Consider the following 26880-nt stretch of genomic DNA (forward strand, 5'->3'; position numbering starts at 1 on the left):
ATTTAAATTTTTTTATTATTATTGTTGAGTTGTATGGGCTATTTATTATATATTTTGTGGGTTTCCCTGGTGGCTCAGACAGTGGAGAATCCACCTGCAATGAAGGAGACCCAGGTTCAGTCCCTGGGTTGGGAAAAATCCCCTGGAGAAGGGAATGGCTACCCACTCTAGTATTCTTGCCTGCAGGATTCCATGGACAGAAGAGCCTGGCATGCTACAGTCCATGGGGTTACAAGAGAGTCAGACGTGAGGCACTAATTAAATCCTGGTTGGTTGCATCATTTGCAAATATTTTCTCCCAGTCCATAGGGTATCTTTTCATATTGTTCATGGTTTCCTTTGCCATACAAAACCTTGTACATTTGATTAGGTTCATTTGCTTATTTTTATTTTATTTCTATTGTCTTGGGACCTAACCTGAGAAAACATTGGTATGATTTATGTCAGAAATCATTAGTATGATTTATGTTATCTTCTAGAGGTTTCATGGTGTGTCTCATATTTAAATCTTTAAACAATTTTGAGTTAATTTTTGTGCGTGGTAATATGGTGTCTTTAAATTGAATTGATTTTCATGTGGTTTTCCAATTTTTTCTTCAGAATTGCTTTGGCAGTACTCTCTTTTGTGATTCAATATAAACTTTAGTTCTATGGCAAAAGACCTGGGTAATTTAATATTGTTTGTGGATTTTTGATGATAGCCATTCTGGCTGATGTGAAGTGACATCTCACTGTAGTTTTGATTTGCATTTCTGTAATAATTATTCATGCTGGACATCTTTCTGTGTGCCTATTGGCCATCTGTATGTCTTCTTTGGAGAAATGTCTGTTTAGGTCTTCTGCCTCTAATTTTCTTTTTTTAGTAGCGTCTTTGGTTTTGGAACCAGAGTGATAGTAGCTTCATAGAATGTCTTTGGGGATGTTCCTTCCTCCTCAGTTTTTTGGATGAGTTTTTTAGAAGGGTTGGTTTATGTTCTTCTCTCTGTGTTCAGTAGAATTTACCTGTGGAGCCATCTGGCCCTGGACTCCTGTTTGTAGGAAGTTTATTACAGATTCTATTTCACTTCTAGTAATTGATCTGTTCAAATTACCTATTTCTCCATGATTCAATATTGGTGGGCTATAGGTTTCTAGAAACTTGTCCATTTATTCTAGGTTGTCAGATTTTTTGACAGCTAATTGTTCATAGTATTCTCCAAAGGCTTTTTGCCTATTTCTGTAGTATCAGTTATTATTTCTCATCTTTCATTTCTTATTTTATTTGAATCCTCTCTCTTTTCTTCTTGGTGAGCCTGGCCAGAGGTTTTTCAGTTTTATTTATCCTTTCAAAGAACCAGATACTGGTTTTGTTGATTTTGTCTATTGTTGTTTAACCTCTATCTTATTTATTTCCTCTGATCTTTATTATTTCTTTCCTTTTTCTGACTGTAGGTTTTGTTTTTCTTTTTGTAATTCTTTTAGTTGGTAGCTTAGGTTGTTTATTTGAGATTTTTCTTTCTTTTTTTTTTTTTTTTTTAAGGAGGCCTGTATTACCATGAACTTCACTCTAAGAACTAACTGCTTTTGCTGCATCCCAAAGATTCTGCATGGTTGTGTCTTCATTGCAATGAAAGCAGACAGGCCCCACCCAGCCTCCATGTACACACATCCACAAAATCCACAGCTGCTAAGGCTGGACATGTCCCAACCACAGGACACCTGTAGTTCACTTGGGTGTCCTCAGGCACTGAGTTTGCAAAGCTGGCAGCGGTGGCATAAGTCCACAGATCGTACAGCCATGTGGAGAGGGCTCAGATTTCAGCCCTGCTTCCTAAATGACAAGCCTCTGGGAATCATCTGACTTCAGCCCTGCCACGGCATGTGGGCACCACGCCCCCCACCACCGCAGCATTCATGCACTCCCTGGGCTTTTAGAGACAGTGCTGCACCAGCTGCAACAGCCTCAGAGAGGCTGTTCGGTGGGCCCCACCCCTTCCTTCCTATACTCTTTAATAATGACACTTCCCGTTTATGGATGAACTGAACTACTCTGTACTCCTGGTTGCCGCCGTTCCAGACTCCAGCCACTTCAGGCTGTCATGCAGCCAACCACAGTCCTCTGCCTGGGTCTGTCCTCTGAAACCTGATTTTCAGCACTCTGGCCCTGTGTGCACCAGCTGACGGTGTCTCAGGCTGGGGAGTGCAGGACGGTGGCATGGGCCATCTGCGCTGGTCTCTCTATGTTCTGCCTGCTGCAAACTGGCTTCTCCACTCTCCTCTTGCACCTCTGAAGCTCACTTTCAGTCCCAGCTGTTCTCCCAGCTCTCTCTCCCAGGAAATGTTCCCTCATTTCCTCTTTCACAGCTCTGTCTAGGAGACATATATGCAGTTCTGATATCCCGCCTCTTTTGCCTTTCATCCTACCCAGTTGTATGGAGTTCAGTTTAGTTCAGTTATTGAGTCCTGTGACCTTTGTGACCCTTTGTGCCATGGACTGCAGCATGCCAGGCTTCCTGTCCTTCAGCATCTCCTGGAGTTACTCAAACTCATGTCCATTGAGTTGGTGATGCCATCCAACCATCTCATCCTCTGTTGCTCTCTTCTCCTCCAGTCTTCAAGCTTTCCCAGCATCAGGGTCTTTTCCAGTGAGTCTGTTCTTTGCATCAGGTGTCCAACATATTGGAGTTTCAGTGTCAGCATCAGTCCATCCAATGAACATTTAGGGCTGATTTCCTTTAGGGTAGACTGGTTGGTTATCCTTGCAGTCTAAGGGACTCTCAAGAGTCTTCTCCAACACCACACTTCAAAAGCATCAATTCTTCAGCACTCAATTTTCTTTATAGTCCAGTTTTCACATCCATACATAACTACTGGAAAAACCATAGCTTTGACTAGATGGACATTTGTTGGCAAAGTAATATCTCTGCTTTTTAATATGCTGTTAAGTTGGTCATAGCTTTTCTTCCAAGGAGCAAGTGTCTTTTAATTTCATGGCTACAGTCACCATCTGCAGTGATTTTGGAGACCAAAAAAATAAAGTCTGTCATGGTTTCCATTGTTTCCCCATCTATTTGCCATGAAATGATTGGACTGAATGCCATGATCTTAGTTTTTGAACATTGAGTTTCAAGCCAACATTTTTACTCTCCTCTTTCACTTTCATCAAGAAGCTCTTTAGTTCCTCTTTGCTTTCTGCCTAAGGGTGGTATCATCTGCATAACTGATTTTATTGATATTTCTCCCAGCAATCTTGATTGCAGCTGGTGCTTCATCCAACCCAACATTTCGCATGATGTACTTTGCATATAAGTTTAAAAAGCAATGTGACAATATACAGCTTTGATGTACTCCTTTCACAATTACAAACCGGTCCATTGTTCCATGTATGGTTCTAACTGTTGCTTCTTGACTGGCATACACATTTCTCAGGAGGCAGGAAAGGTGGTCTTGTATTCCCATTTCTTTAAGAATTTTCCACAGGTACATAGAGATCCTTCTGCATTTTTAGATATCTAATATCTTCTGCCAGCATTCAGTAGCTTCTTTTTTTTTTTTTAATTTTTACCACATATAGATGTATTTCTGATGTTTGTGGGAGGAGGTAAGCTCTGCATCCTTTTAGCTTGACATCTTGATTGGAGCCCTTGTGCTTCCAATAGTAACACTTCTAGTGTCCATCTTGCTTTATACAGATTGGATAATGTATTATATAATCATTCTCTAATCTTAGTTTAAAACTGCTATCCCAGAGTTCTTTGCCTTTCTTTGGCTCTCTTTTCATGTCTATTTTCTGTGTTAGGATCACATCTTCTGTTTTTGTCTTCATTTAAAATTATCTCTTTATAGTATTTCTTTGTCTAATTAGCTATTGAAGGCTTCTTCTTATAATATTTAAGCTCTATACATAAAATGATAGTTGTCCATATTTTTCCAATGTATTCTTTTCTTTTAATTATGATTGACTTAGAGGCATTACTACTCTTAATATTGTTATTACCAGTGCTTCCAGCATCACAATAACTGTTTTTATGTTGTCGAGTCTGTCAGTCTTCCAGTATGCTGATTTCTAACATAGAAAGTCATGTATCCTGTGATGTTAGCTGAATGTTCTCAGTTTAGGAGCTTTAAAAACTTACTGTATTCACATTAAATCTGAAATCACTGTTTGTGTTTTTATGGGATAAGAATCCCAAGTTTTTCCTTCTTTCAATTCTGATTCTCCCAGCACTTTTTAAAATAAATCTTTTAAAGTTTACTTTTATTTATTTTTATTTTGTGGCTGTGCTGAGCTGCATGAAAGTCAAAGTGAAGCCGCTCAGTCTTGTCCAACTCTTTGTGACCCCATGGACTGTAGCCTATCAGGCTCCTCTGTCCATGGGATTTTCCAGGCAAGAGTACAGGAGTGGGTTTCCATTTCCGACCCAGGGATAGAACCCCAGTCTCCCACATTGCAGGCAGACGGTTTACCCTCTGAGCCACCAGGGAAGCCCCATATGGGGGTGCTGAGCTGCATATGGGATCTTAATTCCCCAACCAGAGGTCAAACCCAGGCCTCCTGCGTCAGTGGTGTTGTGTCTTAGTCACTGCACTGCAAGGAAATTTCCCCACCACTTTTAATTTACTAATTCTTGTTAAGTCATTGATTCATATAACCTCTGATTTTACAGAATTATTATTTAGAATAAGGGGAGCCCTTTTTAAGCAGAAATAATTTATATTTTACTATTGTACATATATTTCAGCTAAGTTTTTCCTCTGCATATTTTATTTTCATTGATCACAGAATGATACGTGAGTAAAAAGATAACTGTCTAATAACTGGATGAGTTAATGAGCCCTGATGGTTAATATGATAGAGATGCCAGAGCAGTTTAACCATCTTAACATCCATATCTTAACTATGGAAAAAAGGAAATTATGAAACATTTAAGAGCAAGATATAATCAAATGCGTGTATTGAGCCCAAAGCTAATTTGCTTTATTTGTTCATAAGTTTCTATAGTGTGTGTTTTTTTTTTTTAATCCCATTCCAGAAGTCACCTGAGGATTTTTTTTTTTTTATCACTTGCGATAAAGATTCTGATTCCTTTTTTGACATTTAACTGCTAACAACTTTCAAGCTCCATCCCTCTTTTTATTCTTTATCTGGACAATCTGATAAAAAAAAAAAAAAAAAACAAAAAACTAAGTGTTCCCTCCCATGACTGCAGTGTAAAGTTCAGAATGCTCAACCTCACCCCAGAAGCTTCAGCCTTTTTACCCGCAATCACCATAACACTCTAAGTCAGTCAGCCCTTCCTTCCCTCTCAAACCATATTTGGAAATACTTAGAAGGAAATATTTTATTAGCTTCTTGATACATGTGTGGCATCACCAATCTCAGTATCTAAACCAATTTGAGGATCCATCCTGCCCATGTGGAGATAACTAGAATACACTCAGTTTGATCTCTCTAGTAGTGACCAGGTACAGTTCTGACCAATCAGTTGTTACTGATTATTAAGTCTGAATTACCATTTACCCAAGTGGTTTGTTTACTTTCTATCTCTTTTATTTATTTATTTATTTTAATTTAAAAAGTAAGTTTTAACTGAAGAGAAAAATTATAATCATTACCTTGCCCAATAAGTTTGTAGTCCTTCTTTATTGAAAGATAAAAAAAAAAAAAGTTCTAAAAGTAATTTATTTATTTTGTGCAAGGAAGAGAATGGTAATAAGAAAATAATAGAAAATAGATATGAGTGATGTGAGAAACTGATGAATTATACAGAGCCTGTAAATACTTTGGGGGATATCCAGAGAAATCATACATAAGATGAACCTGCTGCTTCTGCGGCTAAGTCGATTCAGTCGCGTCCGACTCTGTGCAACCCCATAGACGGCAGCCCACCAGGCTTCCCTGTCCCTGGGATTCTCCAGGCAAGAACACTGGAGTGGGTTGCCATTTCCTTCTCCAATGCATGAAAGGGAAAAGTGAAAGTGAAGTCGCTCAGTTGTGTCCGACTCTTCGCGACCCCATGGATTGCAGCCTACCAGGCTCCTCCGTCCATGGGATTTTCCAGGCAAGAGTACTGGAGTGGGGTGCCATTACCTTGTCTGGAGATGAACCTAGGCAACTTCAAAGACTTTTTAGTGTTTTGAAAAAAGGAAGAAAATACTGACATTAATGTGGGTTTTATAAAGCCTTTATGCAAAGAAGTGGGTGATAAGAAGCAGGAAGATACTTGTTTTATAATTCTATGAAATTAAAAATCCTGGGCATATTACCTTATTCTATGATGAAAATAAAGAAAAAAAATCCTCAATTTTCTTTTTTCTCCTTTCTTCTTTCATTTGTTTTTTCCTTCTCTGTTTATGTTTACATATATGGCCCTTATTCCATGAGTGACTTGAATTCACTTAATAGAAAATTCAATAACATAAAATTTGCTCTCTGTGACTTATTGCAGTTTCCCCCCCAAATGGTGTCCTTGCTAAATTATAATAAATTTCAAAATTTCAAAATAAAGTTTAAAAGGGAAGTTTGTTCTTATTTACCATATTACCCATAAATAGGAGTGAAGCAAGTTCAAATGACAAGATCAATATTCAGAAGCAGAGATTTGAATATAACCAATTAGGTTTCAATCCTTCTCTCATCTTTGAAATTCAGTTTGTAAAAGTTAGTTTAAGGGTTTTACTTCCACATTTCTAGTCCTCATTCCATTCATCAGTGGCACTGATGTGTCTGTCTAGCCTTTTATCTCTAGTATTTCATACTGTTTTATCTGAACAAACAGTTTCACTTGGAGGAATTTTAGATACATGTGTTTTTATGTATATCTATGTATGTGTATAAATATCTATTTGTGTGAATATATATGCATGTGTGTGTGTATGTACATATACACTAATTATGTAAGGAAAAAACACCATAACTTAGTCCATTACTTTTCCTGGTGTGTTACTTTACATCACTCCATTTTTAATTGTGAAATGATAAAGTCTATTTTCTCCTTCTCTATTTTTCTTCCTATTTCTCCTAAATCTTGTATGTCTGTTCATTGCGAAGGAAGGAAAGCAGTGTTGCCTTTGCACATATGACTTTTTTAATATAAATTTATTTCTTTTAATTGGAGATTAATTACTTTACAATATTGTATTGGTTTTGCCATACATCAACATGAATCCGCCACGGGTATACACATGTTCCCCATCCTGAACCCGCCTCTCTCCTCCCTCCCTGTACCATCCAACTGACTTTAAAGTTTAATTGGAACATCACTTTTGAAAGCTTCACTATGTTTTTCTTAGGACTGCAGTTTCTAAAATGCAAACATGGCTGTCTGATAGATTCAGAAGGCTAAGAAGTTGATAAATGTATTAAAATTAATTTAATCTTGCGATATAGAGAAGCTTTGCTGTTGAGCCAAACTTAATCTGTTCAATCTCCTCTAGAGGCCAGAAAATGCTTCACTGAAGGATGTCAAGAAGGTTGGCTTTCTGCAACATTATCTCAGACACTGTCTACATATGTTTGAATCTTCACATACTGTAAACACGGGATACACACACACACACATACATACACATACTGAAAAATAATACATATTTGCTTTTAGAAATTTGATTGTTTTCAAATGTGTTATGACATATAGTTGTAAAATTGCCCAGTGGTTTCTAAAAGAGAAAATAATTTTACTGTTAAAAAAGTGTTTTTCAAGTTTTTGTTTCTTCTTTACATCAAAGGTAGGATATGAGGGGAAAAAAAGAGGATTGTATTTTCAAACTGTCATTTAGATATGAGTCTGAAAATTGTTGCTATTGTAAAATAAAGGAACAGGGGAAATTGGCATATATACAGTTCAAGAAAGAATTTGGTTAAATGGTCACCTGTCACGCTTTAGAGAATTTTTGAAACTTAGACTGGGAATTTTAGATCTGATTTTTCTCAATCGTACCTCGGGATCCTTATTAAGGTTTTTCCTGACTGCACTGCACAAAGGTCATAATCATACCTCTATACTTTTGGTTGTAGGGGAAACAATTAATACATTTTTGGAAGGGTAGTGGGTAAATGTATTTCAAGGGCTACTAAAATGTTCAAAGTCTCATTGCATGATCTAACTTGTAAGAATGGAGCAAAATATTACAGTGAGAAGGAAAAGAACATGTAACATAAATGTTATGTTTTTCATATTAAAATATTTTCATTCAAATTAATTGAAATTGAGAATATCATGGCATATGAAGACATGACATATTAAGCCACTAAAGTTTTTCACATGCTACTTAAAACTATATACACATCTCTTTTTTAAGATGAAAGCAAGACAAAATATATAAATATATAAGGAAGCCATCTCAGTGGCTAAAAAGTTGTTTCCTGAAGGTGATGTGCAGGAGGATATAGTGATTTAGGGTATTTTTGACTAGGAGGATAACTTTTTCCCAAACCAAATATTCATGCATGTCCAAATAGAGATGTAGTTAAAAGGGTGTGATATAATGTGGGTACGTGAGAGCATTTCCTTTGTGAAAAATAAACTACTGCTAAGAGACAGTTGGTTTAGGTAAACTTAATCTGGGACTGCAGAATTCTGGGGAGTAACTGACGAGGTAAAGAAAGCTCTAGACCTGGGCAACATTCCGACCCCAACAGTCAAACCTAGAGTAAAGGAATATTGGAAGTTGTACCCATGATGTCTTAGAGGTTTACAAGTGGATTGTACTCAGTCACATCTGAGCACCATGGACAGACCACCCACCTGCAGGATCAGTCCACCCTGCCTTAAAAAACCAACTGCAATGAAATACTTTTGAATGGAGAAGCATCTGGAAATTGAGGATATCAGAGAAACTGCTTGCTGATGCAGAGGTGAGTTTTGGGGTATCCCTACTTGGACAGAGATTGGGCTGATTGAGATAAGCTTTCTATGAGGAGGAATGGGGTATAGAACTCTCAAGTTACTCAGTGGAGAAAGGCTGAAGTTACCATTTTCCTTCTAGAGGAGACCAATTATGCCTGAGGAAACAGAGCCTGCAAATAACCAAATGACTGCTCTGTGGGAGCCCCAGGCTAACCACAATTTTCATGAGGTAATTATGCCATAAATTTTTCTGTCTACCTGAGCAATGGCTTCTGCCTTTTATGTTGGTTTATTTCTTACCTGGAATGATTCAGGAAGTGGAGGGTAGAATGAGAAATCATCTAACCCTGAAGAAGAAGGGAATGCAGCCCAGGAAGTTATTGCCTAACAGGAAGCTAGGATTTCCTTCAACTTTTAAAAGACTGGACTAAAGAAGACATGGATATCAGTAGAAATTCTCTTTAGTGGTAACCATTATGATGAAACCTGAAATTATGCATTGGGAAAAATAAATTATAAATAGGTGGATAGATAGATTTCTTCCAGTTTTATACTAAGATCATGAGGCTATTTTCTCAAAGGGGACAAAAATATTTTAAGACACTCTACTGGGTGAGGGGTGTGAAGAAGAGGATAAGCCACACTGACTTGGGCAGTGTATGAAGCTGTGGGAGCCAGAGATTTAGCTGAAAACAGAAAAGACTTTAGAGGTTAACTGTCAGAGGCAAAAATAACTGTCAGATGGTACTTGAGAGTATTGGGAGGGGCACAGAATAGAGCCCGCATAAGAGTTCCACAGGCACTGGCTGCTCTCAGGGAGAAACCCATTTCCAACCTAGTCTGAAGCATGTCTGGCTCTACGCGCTGGTGAGTCTCCTAGCAATAGTGTCTGGGAATAAAGAAGATTAGAAGAAAAGAAGGAAACATTTCTCTTCCTCACCAGGCTTTCACAAGAAATTAAGTCTGCATGTGAAAGTCTCCATCATGGTGCCTAAAAAAGAAAAGAAAATGAAGTCACTCGGTTTTGTCTAAAAATTTTTATAAATATTCAGTATCTGTGTTGTGGGGCGGGGGTGAGGTGTACAAACATAAAGATTCATTTGCTTTCCACTTTTTTCTTCTTAGCTATCCTGACCACAAGATGATGCCCATGCTATCGTCTGGAGATAGCTTGATCAAAAACACTATTGCTGTGGAGATGATTCTTCTTATCTCCTATAATACCTGTACCTTTCCTCTGTCCAACCATTAAAGGGAGCAGTTGCTTAAAGATGTATTATGTGCAGGTCCAGATGTTACAGAATACACAGATGAGTTAGAGGCAGGATTCAATACTCAGGAACTCTTGGTGTTCTGGGGGACACTTCCCTGCCCTCTGCTTACTTGTGTGCACTGTGCGTTTTCGGCCCCCAACATGATACCCATGTGGAAAAGGATGACATCGAGCAAAGAGCATAGGTGGAAACTTGTTCTCCCCACAACACACCCTCAGCTGCTTTTGACTCCAAAGGTTAAAGAGAGAAGACTTGCTTCCAATGGCTGGTGCCACTCAGCATCCACATCCTGGGTTCATAGAGAGGTGCACAGAAAGGAGGAAAGCAGGTGGCTTTCTAGGGGAACAAGGTAAGGGCTTGAGGACAAAGAGGCTCATTTTGAACTGGGCTCAGCAAACTCTGTCAATCCAACAGCGATACTCGCATATCTGAGAGGCCAAGTAAAAGTCTCAGCTTGGGTTTCTCTGGCTTCCTCAGATATTGGAGTTTTCATGTGAATTACTAAGGATTGTCCAGTTTTACCTAAGGGGAAAAAATATTTCCAAAACGCACCAAGGTTATCTTGAAGCCGAATTTTATTATTTCCTAATTTTCATTAGTACCATGAGTGCAAAAGTGCTAATAAGCAGGACATATTTTTAAAATGAGCTTTGGAGAGAAGGATACTGCAACTTTTGAAAAAGGGAATAGAGAGACCTGTGGATTATATGGGAGCCAGGGAGTATGGCTGTGATTTACAAATGGAACTCTGGATAGATAGACTCTACAGCTTGATCTGAGTCTATAGACTCTACAGATTGATATGTTTATCTACTGTGATAAACACAGGGTAACTCCACGAGTGGAGTGTGTAGCCCCCTTGCTCTCAGAACAGTATTTCAGCAGGGCCATGGTTTATCCACGGAATGGCTAGAGGGTTTGGGACCAGTTTCTGGTTAGGTTAAGTACTAAATAATTTTCTACCCAAAAAGGTAGAAGATGCAATAAAACAGGAAAACTTGCTGCTTTGGCTATATGATACATAGTATACAACATGCTCTCACTCATGTTGCAGTCACAGTACTGGAAGCTAAGGATTACCTATCTGAAATTTAACCTAAGAATGTCTTTTAGGTGTGTGTTAATTGAGACTTTTTCCCATTTGTTTCTACTCTCATTAGCCCAGGGCTGCTAGGTTCTTGGAGAAGGAAATAGCAACCCACTCCATTGTTCTTGCCTGGGGAATCCCAGGGATGGAGGAGCCTGGTGGGCTGCCTTCTATGGGATCGCACAGAGTCAGACATGACTGAAGCGACTTAGCAGCAGCAGCAGCAGCAGCTAGGTTCTTAAAGAGATAATAAAGAAAGAGGTATCAAATTAGCAAGGAATTAAAATAGTAACATTTGTGTACAGATACCCAGGAATCAGTGACTTTTAAAGGAACAATAACAGAAATAACTAAGATGACTAATGGTCAGAGGAGAAAAAGAGGACAAAACAGAGAGAAGGGAAAAGGTGGGAAGAAGCGATTTTAGAAGAGAGAAGAAGCAGAAACCCCTAGAGGAGAAGTAGGCTCCTGGGTCAGGGCAGAGCTGGGCTGTAACACACACTGAAATGGAGGGTGATGGTCACACAACCTCCTGTGAGTCTAGTGTGCAGAGTGGACCAGGATTGGCCTTTCATTGTGTCTTGGTAGCAGGAAGGAAAGAGCACTTCTGTTCAATGGCATTTCTGGGGAAGAAAAAATGAAAGTAAAAGATGTGTTCTCTCTCTCCTCAGATAACACAGGCATAGGAAATTAAATGGTAGTGAATGAGTAATGCTAAAGCCTAGAAGCAGCAGTGGTAGAGAAGCAGAGAGACGCCCAAGTGCTAAACCAGCGGCCCAGGAGATGCACACCTTGCTGGACAATTAGTAAGTCCTTCCTAGGAGGGAAATCTAAGTCCATCTAGAAATCTGATTTCGGCCCAGACTGTGACTTCTGCCACTGATGCTAATGGTCCCTGTTGAGACATTTCTGGTAAAGGAGAGACACTGGCTTCCTTATGGACATTCACATATGCAGGATAAATGTGGAATTCATGACCAGTAGAGATTTATAGCTGCTCAAGGTAATTATTTCTGAGAATGTTTGGTCTGAGTGTTCCCTGTGAAGTAAAAGTGTTAGTTGCTCAGACATGTCTGACTCTTTATGGCCCATGGACTGTAGCCTGCCAGGCTCCTCTGTCCATGGAGTTCTTCAGGCAAGAACACTGGAGTGGGTTGCCATGCTGTCCTCGAGGGGATCTTCCCAACCCAGGGGTCAGACCCAGGTTTTCTGCACTGTAGGATTTTTTGCTGTTTGAGGCACCAGGGAAGCCCAAGTATTTCTTAGACACTCAAAGGAGGTTCCCTGGGAATTTCAGCTGTATCATTGAATGGAGAGTTCTCTTCATTGAGTAACTGATTACCATGTGGAACTCTTATTCCATATGAAAATACATGAGCTTTTGTCCCAGCTCTCACAGTCCAAGGGTTATGAGCAACAGTTACCAAGAACAGAAGTTAGCAGCCTTGACAGTCTTGTCTTTCTGTGAGTACTTTCCTCTGAAGCAATCTTGAACACCGTGTGAGAGGGAAAAAAATCTCATTTTTCCTCTTTCAAGGAGTCTTTGATAACTTCTTCGAGATTTTTCACTTGGAGGTATGACTACTCTATGCACACTGTTCAAGTTTATATCCTCAAAGTAATGGAGGCCAGAGACCAGAATATAGCCAGAACCCAAGAGTGTGGGAAAGGCAGCCACGAGTTACAGACCCCTGAGCCCTCAGGCTTGCAAAGGCTGAAGGATCCTGACTTGTGGTGTCCCACTGCAGTAGCCCTCAGATAGCAGAGAGCCCTCGGTGTAACAGGAAACAGAAGGGCTTGGATTTAATATTTCCCAGTTGCCTGGGTCCAGGAAGAAAGACATATTGCCTTCCTTGACAAGGGAGCAATAATATCCCCAAGAATCTAAAAAGAAATGATACAATACAGAAACAGACTTAGGAGAACAAACTTATGGCTGTCATGGGGGTAAGGATGGAGGGAAGGGATAGGGAATTTGGGATGGACATGTACACACTGCTATATTTAAAATGGATAACCAAAAAGGACTTACTGTATAGCACAGGGAACTCTGCTCAATGTCATGTGGCAGCCTGAATGGGAGGGGGGTTTGCAGGGGGCCATGGCTACATGGATATGTATGGCTGTGTCCCTTTGCTGTCCACCTGAACCCGTTACAGTGTTGTTAATTGGCCATGCTCCAATTCCAAATACAAAGCTTAAACAAATAATATCCCCAAATGAGAACAGCCAAGCCCTCTCAGGGTGAGGAATCCACAGGGTATCCCTGATCTTTTCAGGACCAAGAATTTGGAATTGTGGCTGAGACATTTTTTAGATAAGCAAATATGCAGTTAGAATAAGTGACATATCTCAACAAGAAGATTCTCTGTTATTAGCCTCTGCAGGAATCAGTTCTTTTAAATGTTAGAGATGCCAAAGTAATCAGATTGAGAAAGGACCAAATTTGTTAAGAGTTCTTCTATTAACTCACTTGCTCTAAAATATATTTCCTTAGTAACGTGTTTTATTTTTGCATATTTTGGATACAGGGTCAAGAATGGGAATCTGACCACCCAACCTAAGATTCTCATCTATAAAGAGGCCACCCTGCCTCACCAGCTGAGGTCACCATCTTGAATTCATAAAGGTTCAGAAGAGAACACAAGCCCTGTGTTCAGGTCAAGAGCTTGGAATCAGTCACACTTGAATAAAAATTCAAATGCTTTTACTAGTTATTAGACCTCGTGTGATTGTCTTACTTCCCTAGATACAAGCAATTGTTGTAAAACATACCCCACACGTACCCCAAACACTTGGCATCATGTACTGTATATAGTATATTTCCAAAATGGTAGTTTTGTTATTTGTCGTAATAATGCTTTTTGGGATGACTCATGTATGACTCTATTAACATGAACCATCCAGAAAAAAACAAGTTTATAGAGATGGTTGGTTTCCTGGGGCTGGGGATATGAGCTGGGATTGGTTGCAAATGGGCTTAGTGGAATTTTATGGGATTAACATTTTAAAACTGTTTTGTGGTAATGCTTGTCCAATTCTGCAAATTTACTTAAAAAATATTGAATTGCACTCTTAGAATAATTTTCTGGTACATCCCTATAAAGCTGTTAAAACTGATTTAAAGAAGAAAATCACTCAGGTACATTCAGTGAAGGAAATATATTGGCTGTTGTGATCAAGAACAAGGGTAAGGGGACAGTTAGATACAGTTTGCAGAAAGACTGCCTTGCTAATAAGCCTTAGCTGAGGCTGAGCTCCAGTTCAGAAGGTAAGAGGTAGCTTTGTGTGAACTGGGCTAACAGCTCACTGGCTAAACACATAGGTATCTGGACCACAATCCTGCCATGTATCTCTTAGCTGTGTGATCTTGAAAAAGGTACCTACCATGTTACATGCCTCTGAAGAGAGAATAATGCACACTGTTATAGAGACAAAAATAATGTTCATTTTCTGGCAAATGAACAAATAAGTTAGCTGTTATTAACCAGTTATAGATGGCTGGTCAGTTGGGAGGTTTATGATGCTTCAATGAGTATGTTTGTGGTTAAACCTATGCACATACATCTGATTCTTTCCTCAAGATAAATTCATAAAGATAACACTAGAGTTCATTAAAAATACATACTTTTAGGTATTTGATACCTCTTGACAAATCAGGAAATGCTCAGTCACATAGCTAAGTATATGGAGACTGGAAAGAATAATGTACCATCTAACAAAAATTCTATTTTGCTGTATAAGGGAAGGGGCTAAGCTCTTTCATCTTTTTAGTCCCCAAATTATTGACAATAATGTTATATACACATTAAAAAAATCTGTTTGATTGCACTGGGTCTTAACGGTGACGTGGGATCTTTGGTTGTGCCATGAGAACTCCTAGCTGTCGCATGTGGGATCTCGTTTTCTGACCAGGGATCAAACCTGGGCCCCCTGCACTGGGAGTGAGGAATCTCAGCCACTGAACCACCAGGGAAGTCGCTTGTTTTGCACTTCGAATTAGATGTTCATGGAATGAATGACTGACTAAATCTTCCAGAGACAAGGATGACTTAGTAAGTGGATAATTTCTTTAGTGACCAGGGGTACATAGGCAGTTCAGTGAAGCCTGTGTGTAGTTTCCTCCTTGAAGGTTTCACTCCTGAAGTGGAAAGGTCTGACTCTCCAGAGAAAATATTGGAAAAGAAACTGCAGATGGGTGATTATGTTGCAAGGGCAATATCTCCTCCAACTCTTGGGTTCTCTGTGATTCTCTTTTCTGTTAGGCACCAAGAGGGAGCCATTTTATGCTTTTTGAGACAATTTAGCAACAGGAAAGGGACACAAATGATGAGTCAGTGATAATTAGAATATAAAATCACCAGCTGATAATGCATTAGACCTTCAATTGGTTAGACATAACTTTGAAGATGAGTGCAGTTTGATGTAGTTAACAAGTCTCCATGGTGCTTTCATAAATATGTATCCTGAAGTAATTATGAACACAGGAAACATATATTATGTGTTCCAGGGTGTATTTTCAATTCTATCCTCCGTCGTTGGTGGCCTCTTTCCTACTCAGATGTATGCTGCCTTCTCACCCTTGTTCTTTTCTCTCCTTTCCCTCATAACACACTCTCAGACAAGCAATTGATATGTTACTCTTTTTTCTTAATTCTGTCCTTAGTATGCTTCTAAATGTTTTGAACAGAAAGTTGATTGTGTATCTATGTATATGCACATATACATATATATGGATATAAAATATGTATATACATAGACATATTTTAGATTACTAAGGAGTATGCATAGTTGTACATTATATATAATTATACTTTTTATTCAGTTCAGTTCAGTCACTCAGTCGTGTCTGACTCTTTGCAACCCTATGAACTGCAGCACACCAGGCCTCCCTGTCCATCACCAGCTCCCGGAGTTCACCCAAACTCATGTCCATCGAGTCGGTGATACCATCCATCCGTCTTGTCCTCTGTCATCCCCTTCTCCTCCTGCCCACAATCCCTCCCAGAATCAGAGACTTTACCAATGAATCAACTCTTCACATGAGGTGGCCAAAGTATTGGAGTTTCAGTTTTAGCATCAGTCCTTCCAAAGAATACCCAGGACTGATCTCCTTTAGAATGGACTGGTTGGATCTCCTTGCAGTCCAAGGGACTCTCAAGAGTCTTCTCCAACACCACACTTCAAAAGCATCAATTCTTCGGTGCTCAGCTTTCTTCACAGTCCAACTCTCACACCCATACATGACCACAGGAAAAACCATAGCCTTGACCAGACGGACCTTTGTTGGCAAAGTAATGTCTCTGCTTTTGAATATGCTATCTAGGTTGGTCATAACTTTCCTTCCAAGGAGTAAACATTTTTTAATTTCATGGCTGCAATCACCATCTGCAGTGATCTGGAGTGATTTGGCCATAAAGAGTTCATGATCTGATACTTTTTATTATATAGACATTAATATGAAATCCATATGTATACAACTCATGAGAATGTGTATGTGTGTGTAGTTGAAGACATAAATGAAAAAAGACTTTTCTTCGATTTCACTTGATTTCAATTGATTTCTGTTTTATTTTCAGAAATATTTTTCAGTGTTAATAAGTGTCATGATTCATTATAAATGGTCAGATAGAAGATAATATTTTAACTTGAAAACATGTAAGTTTACCTATATTCACAGTCTTTAAAGTAGTTCATAAAACTGAAAAATTGATTAAGAAAATATATTTTTATAGAAAGCAAGAGAGCCAACATTGGTATTTTATGTGAACCCACTAGTGAGGAGAATGCTGTGCCCCTGCTCACAAGGACTTCTTAAGTATGTTGCCTGCCTGGAAGGTCAAACAAAACCAGTTTTTTTAAAAAAAAAAACTTGATTTGATATATGCTTATAAAGAAGAAGAGATGACAGTCCTCAGCAGTCATGGCAATAACTTAATTTACTTAGGAGAGAGAGATAAATGACAGGTAGAGAAAATTTCTGTCAAGACTTGGAGACCTTGAGATGAAAGGGAAACTCTTTTTTATATAACCAAAGGTCAGATCCTTAGTACTTTTTACAAGCCCTCCTTGATGATCTCTTTTTATTCATTGGTGTCAAAATGAAATTGAATAAGTCTTACTTTTTCTCTCAGTTTTAATGAAATCAGAAACTCCAGCACATGAGGCAAAAGACCAGAAGTACAAAACTGTGAAAAATTAGGCTCAGCTTATGATTTATTTACAATGATAAGTTAAGGATATGTGTCTTTATTGTACCTCTTTATAATTTAGGAAAATTTCTATAGTGTTTGATGGTATCATGGATTTGGCCAGTTATTAATATTATAAAACTATAACATGTTCTTTCATCCTAAACTATGTTATTGACTATTAACTGTCACTGTTTAGCATTATGGATCTTTTGTTTTATTAGAATGCTGTAGTCATTCGAGGAATCTCAAAAACAGTTACAGACTGTGATACATATTTTGACAGCTAAACATAGGATACTGGAACAACAGAGGGGAAAAAGTTGTATTGTTGGTTTTAGGGAAATCGTTTTTATGGAAATAGAATAGACCTCAATAATAAGAGGGCGATGTAGCTGCAGTGCAGGCATGAGGAGGATAGGAAAGGAAAATGTGCTAGGGGCTGGCTTGGCCATGGGGAGTGTCTCCTTTTTATCTAATAGGAGATCATGAGAGTTTTAAGCAGTGTATTTACTTTTCATCATGTTTTAAGAGCATCTATATGGATTTAAAAAATGGAGACCAATAGGATAACGTTCTCCCTTGAAGTTCAGGAGCTTCACTGGTGATGTTTGAAACAAATGAATGTTAATCACCTCTAATTTAAAAAAATAGTTTTGATATCTGAATATGTCCAACTCTGCCTATTAGATTCAAATCAATATTGAATAGTACAGAAGGGTAAAACTAAAGGTGGAAAAATCATCCCAGGAAAAAACATTAAAGCAAATGGGAGAGTATAGCAGGAGATCTGCAGGTCTGTTACTTTTATGCCTTTCCTCCAACTGAGGGATAGAATCCACATCTCTGTGTATCTCCCACATCGGCAGGTGGGTTCTTTACCATTAGCACCACCTGGGAAGTCTTTTTCTCATGCTAGATTAGTCCCAATAAACAGTATATGAAGTTACCATAGATACTGTATCAGTTCAGTTCAGTGGCTCAGTCATGCCCGACTCTTTACGACCCCATGGACTGCAGCACGCCAGGCTTCCCTGTCCATCACCAAATCCCAGAGTTTACTCAAACTCATGTCCATCGGGTTGGTGATGCTATCCAACCATCTCATCCTCTGTCATCCCCTTCTCCTCCCACTTGCAATTTTTCCCAGCATCAAGGACTTTTCAAATGAGTCAGCTCTATGCATGAGGTGGCCAAAGTATTGGAGTTTCAGCTTCAACATCAGTCCTTCCAATGAACACCCAGGACTAATTTCCTTTAGGATAGACAGGTTGAATCTTCTTGCAGTCCAAGGGACTCTTCGAGAGTCTTCTCCAACACCACAGTTCAAAAGCATCAGTTCTTCGGTGCTCAGCTTTATTTATAGTCCAACTCTCACATCCATACATGACTACTGGAAAAGCCATAGCCTTGACTAGATGGACGTTTATTGGCAAAGTAATGTCTCTGCTTTTTAATATGCTGTCTAGGTTGGTCATAACGTTTCTTCCAAGGAGTAAGTGTCTTTTAATTTCATAGCTGCAATCACCATCTGCAGTGATTTTGTATAGTAAATAATATTTTACCCATCTTCACTAGAAATATTTGACCATACAAAAGTACTATTGTTCAGTTTTGGGGGAAAAAAAATGTTTCATAGACTTCTGTTTCTGCTCTCCTTACTGGCAATCCCTTGAAGTATGCTCAGGGTTAACCAGGATAACATTGCTGCATGGGTTAGAGGATTTTAGAATTACTTATTTAAAAAAAATATATGCATATGTCTGTTTTTATGATTATACTTAATTACATGCATTACTTTGACTAATAAAGTTACTATGTAACATTAAGCCATTAAACATTTAACATTCCTTAAATTATTATGTACTTATTAATGCATCCTGTGCATCCAATTAATGTTAATATATTAGATGCTGCATATGATCTACAAGTCACTTCCCCCTTTATCTTCTGTGCCAAAAGTGAAAGATGTCATGATATTTATATAACTTTTAGTAAGATATTATCCTAAATACATGGGTTTTATGTATTTAGGATAGAAAAAGGGTAGAAAATTTAGTGTCATTTTGAAATATGTATGGTACACTTAGGTTCCTCCATACGAAAAACTATAAAAGAAGGAAAGGCAGTTACATCTCTCAAACATGTTTGACTTTTGTAAATCATTGACGCAAGAGTATGTCTGTCCAGGGAGCATTATCAGAATAATTATTACCTTTATATACTTTTCTTTTGGCTCAAAATCAATGAACAACCAGATTAGCCATCCAGATGCTGATTGAGTGAGAAACTATTTACCTCTTTGGGTAATTCTATGACCCAACATTTATTGCCAAAATTTATGCAACTGTAATCCAGAATCCCATAGAGAGATTTATTGATTTCCATGAAAAAAATGTATTTAGCAGTGCATGACAGCCTAGATGTATTTCTTCTGGGCATTTGTTAGGATATGATCATTATGGGGGACTATACCTATACAAAACATTTATGTAAATGTTATTTAATTTGTGACCATTCACCAATAAAATACAAGTATATGTATCTGCATATGAGGTGACTTGATCATACTATCAAACATGACTAAAGCAAACTTCAACTACAGTAGAGCCTAATTTACAAAAAGATGAATGAAATACACAGGATGTCTTTCTCACTGTGTTTGGGAGAGAAATACAAATAATTGATTTTAGGAAGAGAATTAAATTTACCTAGACTACAGAAAGGTTCAAGATGATATTGCTTAGACAGTAATGTTGTTTAAGTCAGCCAGCTTTGGAAATAATGGTCCAAGAGAAATGTGCTGATTCTAAGGAAAAGCAGAAAGTGAAGTTGTCCTATAATTTCTCTCAGCCAAAATATTTAACCCAGTGGAAATACCAACAAGGGTCTGGAGTAGAGACACATTGAAGGTAGAAAGTATCCTATCCAAAAGACTGTTATGGACCAAACCATCTTAGCATTTTTATAATTAAAAAATCTGTATACTCTTTTCTTAATTTGTTCTGAATGTTCTGGTGTTAATCGTATACCATCCATAGATAAGATCAATGCAGTCAGTAATTGATTTGAACTGGGTGAGTCTAATTTCTGGCTCATCTCCACATGCTTTGATTCAATATGTCTTCATAATTTACATATACTCATAATCATACTCACACTCACACTCATATATATATGTATATAATGTCCTTGTATGAAACTGATAGTCTGATGTGGTACATACTGGGTGATTACTTCAAATAACAGAAAACTTGTCTTGTATAAATGTATGTTTTTAAGTCTGTACTACTTGATCACTTTTTATAACAAGCCTAAAACTGATCTTACATTATCTTTTAAACTTGTCTAAAATTTAGTACCCTGTCTAAATTTGTCACTACATAAATAGTAGTTCTGTTCATTGATTACCCAAACCATCAACCACACAGTACTTTTTACCTGTTTTTTCAAAATAGTCATGAAATAAGAGAAAATTACATGCACAAAAATTGCTGTATGGTACTGTGCATTTACCTTAATCAACTTTCTGCCTAACAGGAGACATGAAAATATTCATAAATATTTATTTTATAGTAAGATAAATGGCATGAAAAAAATAATTTGTACATAGTGCTATGGGAGCAAATAGATGGATATCCCAAGAAATGTAGGTAAACTTTTCTAGATAAAAAACAGTAAGTGGTATCATTTTTTCTTTTTGTATTACAGGCTCATTATTTATTTTATAGACAGAAATTTATATATCTTGACTTTCTTCACCCATTTCACCTACTCCCCTCTGGCAACCACCAGGCAATCTGTTCTCTGTATATATATCCTTTGTTTTGTTTGTTCATTTGTTTTGCTTTTTAAGACTCTACATATATGTGAGATCATATGATATTTGTCTTTCTTTGTCTGACTGATTTCACCTATAATACCTTCAGAACCTATCCATAGTCTTGCAAATAGAAAGATTTCATTCTTTTGTATGTCTGAATATTATTCTTGTGTGTGTTTCACATCTTCTTTATGCATTTATCTCTCAGCGGGCACTTAGGTTGCTTCCATATCTTGCCTATTGTAAAAAAGTGCTATAATAAATGTCAGGGTACATGTATCTTTATGAGTTGGTATTTTAGTACTTTTTGTATAATATCCAGAAACAGGAATGTATAGTCATTCCATTTTATTTTTTAGGATCCTCCATACTGGTGTCCATAGTGGTTGCAACAATTCACATTACCGCCACAAATATACAAGAGTTCTTTTCTCTGCATCTTTGTCAACACTTGCTGTTCATTGTCTTTTTGACAATAGCATTTCTAAGGGACATGAGATGATGTCTCATTGAGGTTTTTTTTTTTTTTTAACTTTTAATTGGTGGAAAATTACTATACAGTTTTGTGTTGGTTTCTGCCGTGCAAAAATGAAAATCAGTCATAATTATATACGTATCCCTTCCCTCCTGAGTCTCCCTCCCCTCCAGTCATCCCACTCCTATAGGCCACCATAGAGCACCACGCTGGGCTTCCTGTGTTATCTAATGACTTCCTACTAACTATTTTACAGATGGTAGGGTATATATGTCAGTGCTACTTTTCTCAATTCATCCCACCCTCAGCTTCCCCAGCTGTATCCACAAGTCTGTTCCCTATCAGGTTCATCAATAGCATTTCTCTAGATTATATATATATATATATGTGCTAACACGCAATACTTGATTTTCTCTTTCTGACTTACTTCACTCTGTATAAGAGGCTCTAGGTTCATCCACCTCTCTACAACTGACTGAAATTTGTTCATTTTAATGGCTGAGTCAACCCCATGAACTCTATCCCGCCAGGCTCCTCCGTCCATGGAATTTTTCAGGCAAGAATACTGGGGTGGATTGCCATTTCCTTCTCCAGGGGGTCTTCCCAACCCAGGGATCAAACCTGTGTCTCCTGCATCACAGGCAGATTCTTTACTCGCTGAACCATTGAGGAAGCCCCAGTGTTCCACTTCCATTCATTTGTCCATGGGCATCTAGGTTGCTTCCATGTCCTGGCTATTATAAAGTTTACTGCGATGGACATTGAGGTACATGTGTCTTTTAGAACTGTGGTTTTCTCAGGGTATGTGCCAAGTAGTGGGATTGCTACATCATATGACATATTGATTCCTAGATTTTAAGGAATTCATACTGTTTTTCATAATGACTGTAACAGTTTACACTCCCACCAACAGTGCAGGAGGATTCCCTTTTCTCCACATCTTCTAGAGCATATATTGTTTGCACACTTTTTTAATGATAGCCCTTCTGACTAGTTTGAGGTGATACCTCAAACATTTCTCTAATAATGAATGATGTTGAAAATCTTTTTTATGTGTTTACTGGCCGTCTGTATGTTTTCTTTGGAGAAACATCTGTTTAAGTCTTCTTTTATTATTGACTTCTTTGATATTGAGCTTATGAGCTGCTTATATATTTCGAAGATTAACCCTTTGTCAGTTGCTCCATTTGCAGTTATTTTCTCCCATTCTGAGCGTTGTCTTTTCATCTTGTTTATACTTTGTTATACAAAAATCTTTAAGTTTTACTAGATTTCATTTGCTTATTTTGTTTTTATTTGCATTAATCTAGGAGGTGGATCAGGGAGAATCTAGCTTCAGTTTGTGTCATAGAGTATACTGCCTATGTTTTCCTTTTTTAGTTTCTGGTCTTACAGTTAAGACTTTAATCCATTTTGAGATTATTTTTGTGTATGGTGTTAGAAAGTGTTCTAATTTCATTATTTTACACGTGGTGGTGGTGGTTTAGTCACTAAGTCATGTCCGATTCTTGTAACCCCATGGTCTGTAGCCCGCCAGGCTCCTCTGTCCATGAAATTCTCCAGGCAAGAATACTCAAGTGGGTTGCCATTTCCTTCTCCAGGGGATCTTCCTGACCCAGGAATCAAACCCGGGTCTCCTGCATTGCAGGCAGATTCTTTCCCAACTGAGCTATAAGGGAAGCCCATTAGCTGTCCAGTTTTCCCAGCACCACTTATTGAAGAGTGGTGTTTATTGTAAATGCTTTCCTCCTTTGTCAAAATAAGGTGCCCGTAGGAGCCTGGGTTTATCCTTGGGCTTTCTATCTTGTTCCATTGATCTATACTTCTGTTTTTATGCCAGTACCATACTGTCTTGATGACTGTAGCTTAGTAGAATAATTTGATATCAGCGAGGTTAATTCCTTCAGCTCTGTTTTTCTTTCTCAAGATTGATTTGGTTATTTGAGATCTTTTGTTTCCATACAAATTGTGAAATTGTTTGTTCCAATTCTGTGAAAAATACCATTGGTAATTTGATAGAGATTGCTTTCAATTCATAGATTGCTTTGGGTAATATAGTCATTTTGACAATATTGCTTCTTCCAGTCCAAGAACATGGTATATTCTCCATCTGTTTGTGTTACCTTTGATTTCTTTCATCAGTATATTATAGTTTTCTGCATGTGTGTCTTTTGTCTCTTTACGTAGGTTTATTCCTGGGTTTGGGGGCTTCTGTGATGGCTCAGCAGTAAAGAATCCACCTGCCAGTGCAGGAGACATGGGTTCTTTCCCTGGATTGTGAAGATGGAGAAGGAATTGGCAACCCACTCTAGTATTCTTACCTGGGAAATCCCATGGACAGAGGAGCCTGGCAGCCTAAAGTCCAGGGGGTCTCAAGGGTTGGACACGACTTACTGACTAAACAACAACAACATTCCTAGGTATTTTATTCTTTTTTTTGTTGCAGTGGTGAATGGGATCGTTTCCTTAAAATTTATCTTTCTGATTTTTCCGTGTTAGTGTATGAGAATGAAAGGGATTTCTGTGTATTAATTTTTATAACCCTATGACTTTACTAATTTTTTTTACTAGCTCTAGAAGTTTTTTGGTGGCATTTTTAGGGTTTTCTATTAATATGTATAATATTAATATGTATAGTATCACATATTCTAGAAATAGTGTTTTACTACTTTCTTTTCCAATCTGAATTCCTTTTATTTCTTTGTCTTCCCTGATTGTTGTGGCTAGGACTTCTGAAACTATGTTGAATAATAGTGCTCTGAGTTGGCACCTTTGTCTTGTTACTGACTTTAGAGGAAATGCTTTCAGTTTTCCACCACTGAGAATAATTCTTGCTGTGGGTTTGTTATATATGGCCTTTGTTATGTTGAGGTAGGTTCCTCTTATGCCAGTTTTCTGGGGAGTTTTTATCATAAGTAGGTATTTAATTTTATCAAAAGCTTTCTGTGCATCTTTTGAGATGATCATATGGTTTTTAATCTTTCAATTTGTTCATATGGTGTATCAATTGATTTGCATATATAATTTATACCATATTTGTGTGGGTTTATTTGGGAGTTCTTTATTCTGTTTCATGTTTTTATGTATCTGTTTTTGTAGCAGTGCCATGCTGTTTTGATTACTATTGCTTTATAATACAGTTTTAAATTAGCATGATGCCTGCAGCTTTATTATTCTTTCTCAAGATTACTTTGGCTATTTGGGGTCTTTTATGATTTCATACAAAATTTGCTTTTTTTTTTCTTCTGAAAAATGCCATTGGATTTTTGATAGAGATTGAATTGAATCTGTAGATTGCTTTGGATATACTGAACATTTTAACAATACAAGTTCTTTTAATCCATGAGCATGGACTATCTCTACATTTATTTTTGTCTTCTTCAATTTCTGTCATCAGTATCTTATAGTTTTCAGTGTAACAGGTTGTCACTTTCTTAGTTAAACTTATTCATAGGAATTTTATTATTTTTGATGCATTTGTAAATGGAATTTTTTCTTAAATTCTTTTTGATAATTTGTTAGTATCTAAAAACAATATGTTTTTGCATATTGATTTTGTACCCTGCAACTTCACTGAATTTGTTTATTAGTTTTAACATTGTAAGGGCTTCCCTAGTGACTTAGTGATAAAGAATTGCCTGCAATGCAAGAGACTACCTACAATGCAGAATGGGCAGGTTTGAACCCTGGATTGGTAAGATCCCTTGGAGAAGGAAATGGCAACCCACTTTAGTATTCTTACCTGGGAAATCCCATGGACAGAGGAGGCTGGTGGGCTATCGTCCATGGGGTCAAAAGAGTTGAACACCACTTAGTGACTAAACCACCACCACCACCATTAACATTGTTGGTGTAGTCTTTAGAATTTTCTCTATATAAAGTCATGTCATCCACACATAGTTTTATTTCTTTCCAATTTGGATGCCTTTTTTTTCTTTTTCTTGACTAATTACTCTTGTTATTAATACCCTTTGTTGAATAAAATTAGCTTGACTTATATCTTGAAGGTGGTAGTATATCTTGAAGGATAAATGGTAACTTTATGGGGAAGTCAAACTAGTGAAATAATTACAGGCACAATATAGCTTATGCAAGAAAAAATATCTCAAACAAAATGACATGTTTGAGAACTGAAGTACAGTACTCTGGAGTGTGGTATGGACAATAAGGAGAAAAATGTTGCCTGGACCTGGTAGCACTGTGAAAGTTGTAGGTTGAAATTGTTGAGGTAAAAATACTTGACCACATTTGTTTAGCATCATTTCAGTCAAACGCTTTTCGAAATTTCCATGTTAACTGGAATTGTTCGCCCCACCTAATACACAGGATTATTCTGCAAGCCTTAATCAAGAAAGGCTTTCTTGGTTAACCAAGCCATAACCAAGGAAACTATGATGTTCCCTCTATAGCACCTTCTACCTACACCTACATTTTTATTAATATGGTCAAATCCATGTAGGACAGAGTTGTAAAACATAGGATACTATTGGCTCATTTCACTCTGTAGTGCTTATTGGTGTTTTTTTTTTTTTTTTGTAACAAACATAGGGCTGAAAATCAAGATATCATATATCTCATTCCAGCCGTTCAATCACCTGCCTGGGAGATCTTAGGAAAAGTCTTCCTTTTGACATTATAAATATGAAGTGGTTATTAAAGTTGTTTTGTTTGCATTTCAGTCCTATATTAAGATAGCACATTGAAATCTTATATGTTGAAAATAAAAAGCAACATCTCTGTTGAAAGCAGCATTGCAGAGAGATGAGCTTTGGATATCATGTGCTGTCTCTACAAAAGACCTTAGATAGCACTGTTTCACCTGTTTTGTGATAAGGGGAATTCATATAACCAAGGTTATAAAATTAATTGTAATGTATATCCTCCACTTAAGATACTCCACAAAGTAGGAGTCAACACTCAAAAGATACCTGGTGCAGGAGTATTCATTCCTACAATATTTTGATAGTTTTCTAAAAATCTCCTTGTGAAGCTCTCTCTTGTCATTCTGCTGACTCTTCAAAATCTGATATCCAGGCCTAACACAAATGACATTTGCTATGGATAAGTTGCTATGGTTTCTTTTTTGAAACAGATCATTTCCAACTTTGTTGATTATCAAAATCATTATTCAAATGAGTGAAAATTTCTTATTATTCATATCTTAATCAGCATTGTATATTCTAAGAGTATCATTAGCTGATC

The 26880-nt window shown here is 37.6% G+C and overlaps 2 long non-coding RNA genes across 2 annotated transcripts in view; both read left to right on the forward strand.

Annotated features, from left to right (window-relative positions):
• Positions 1-26880, forward strand: part of LOC147366670 (uncharacterized) — a 927553-nt gene that overhangs the window by 222725 nt on the left and 677948 nt on the right. The gene's annotated exons all lie outside the window — the stretch shown is intronic.
• LOC147366671 (uncharacterized) lies at positions 627-13906 on the forward strand. The gene is made up of 2 exons (XR_015168919.1): positions 627-11995; positions 13721-13906. It is a non-coding gene; the product is annotated as an uncharacterized LOC147366671 (long non-coding RNA).

Source organism: Bos grunniens, chromosome 8 (assembly GCF_055505025.1).
Source record: "Bos grunniens cultivar Pamir isolate PY7600 chromosome 8, Bosgru_T2T1.0, whole genome shotgun sequence".
Lineage (NCBI taxonomy): Eukaryota > Metazoa > Chordata > Mammalia > Artiodactyla > Bovidae > Bos > Bos grunniens.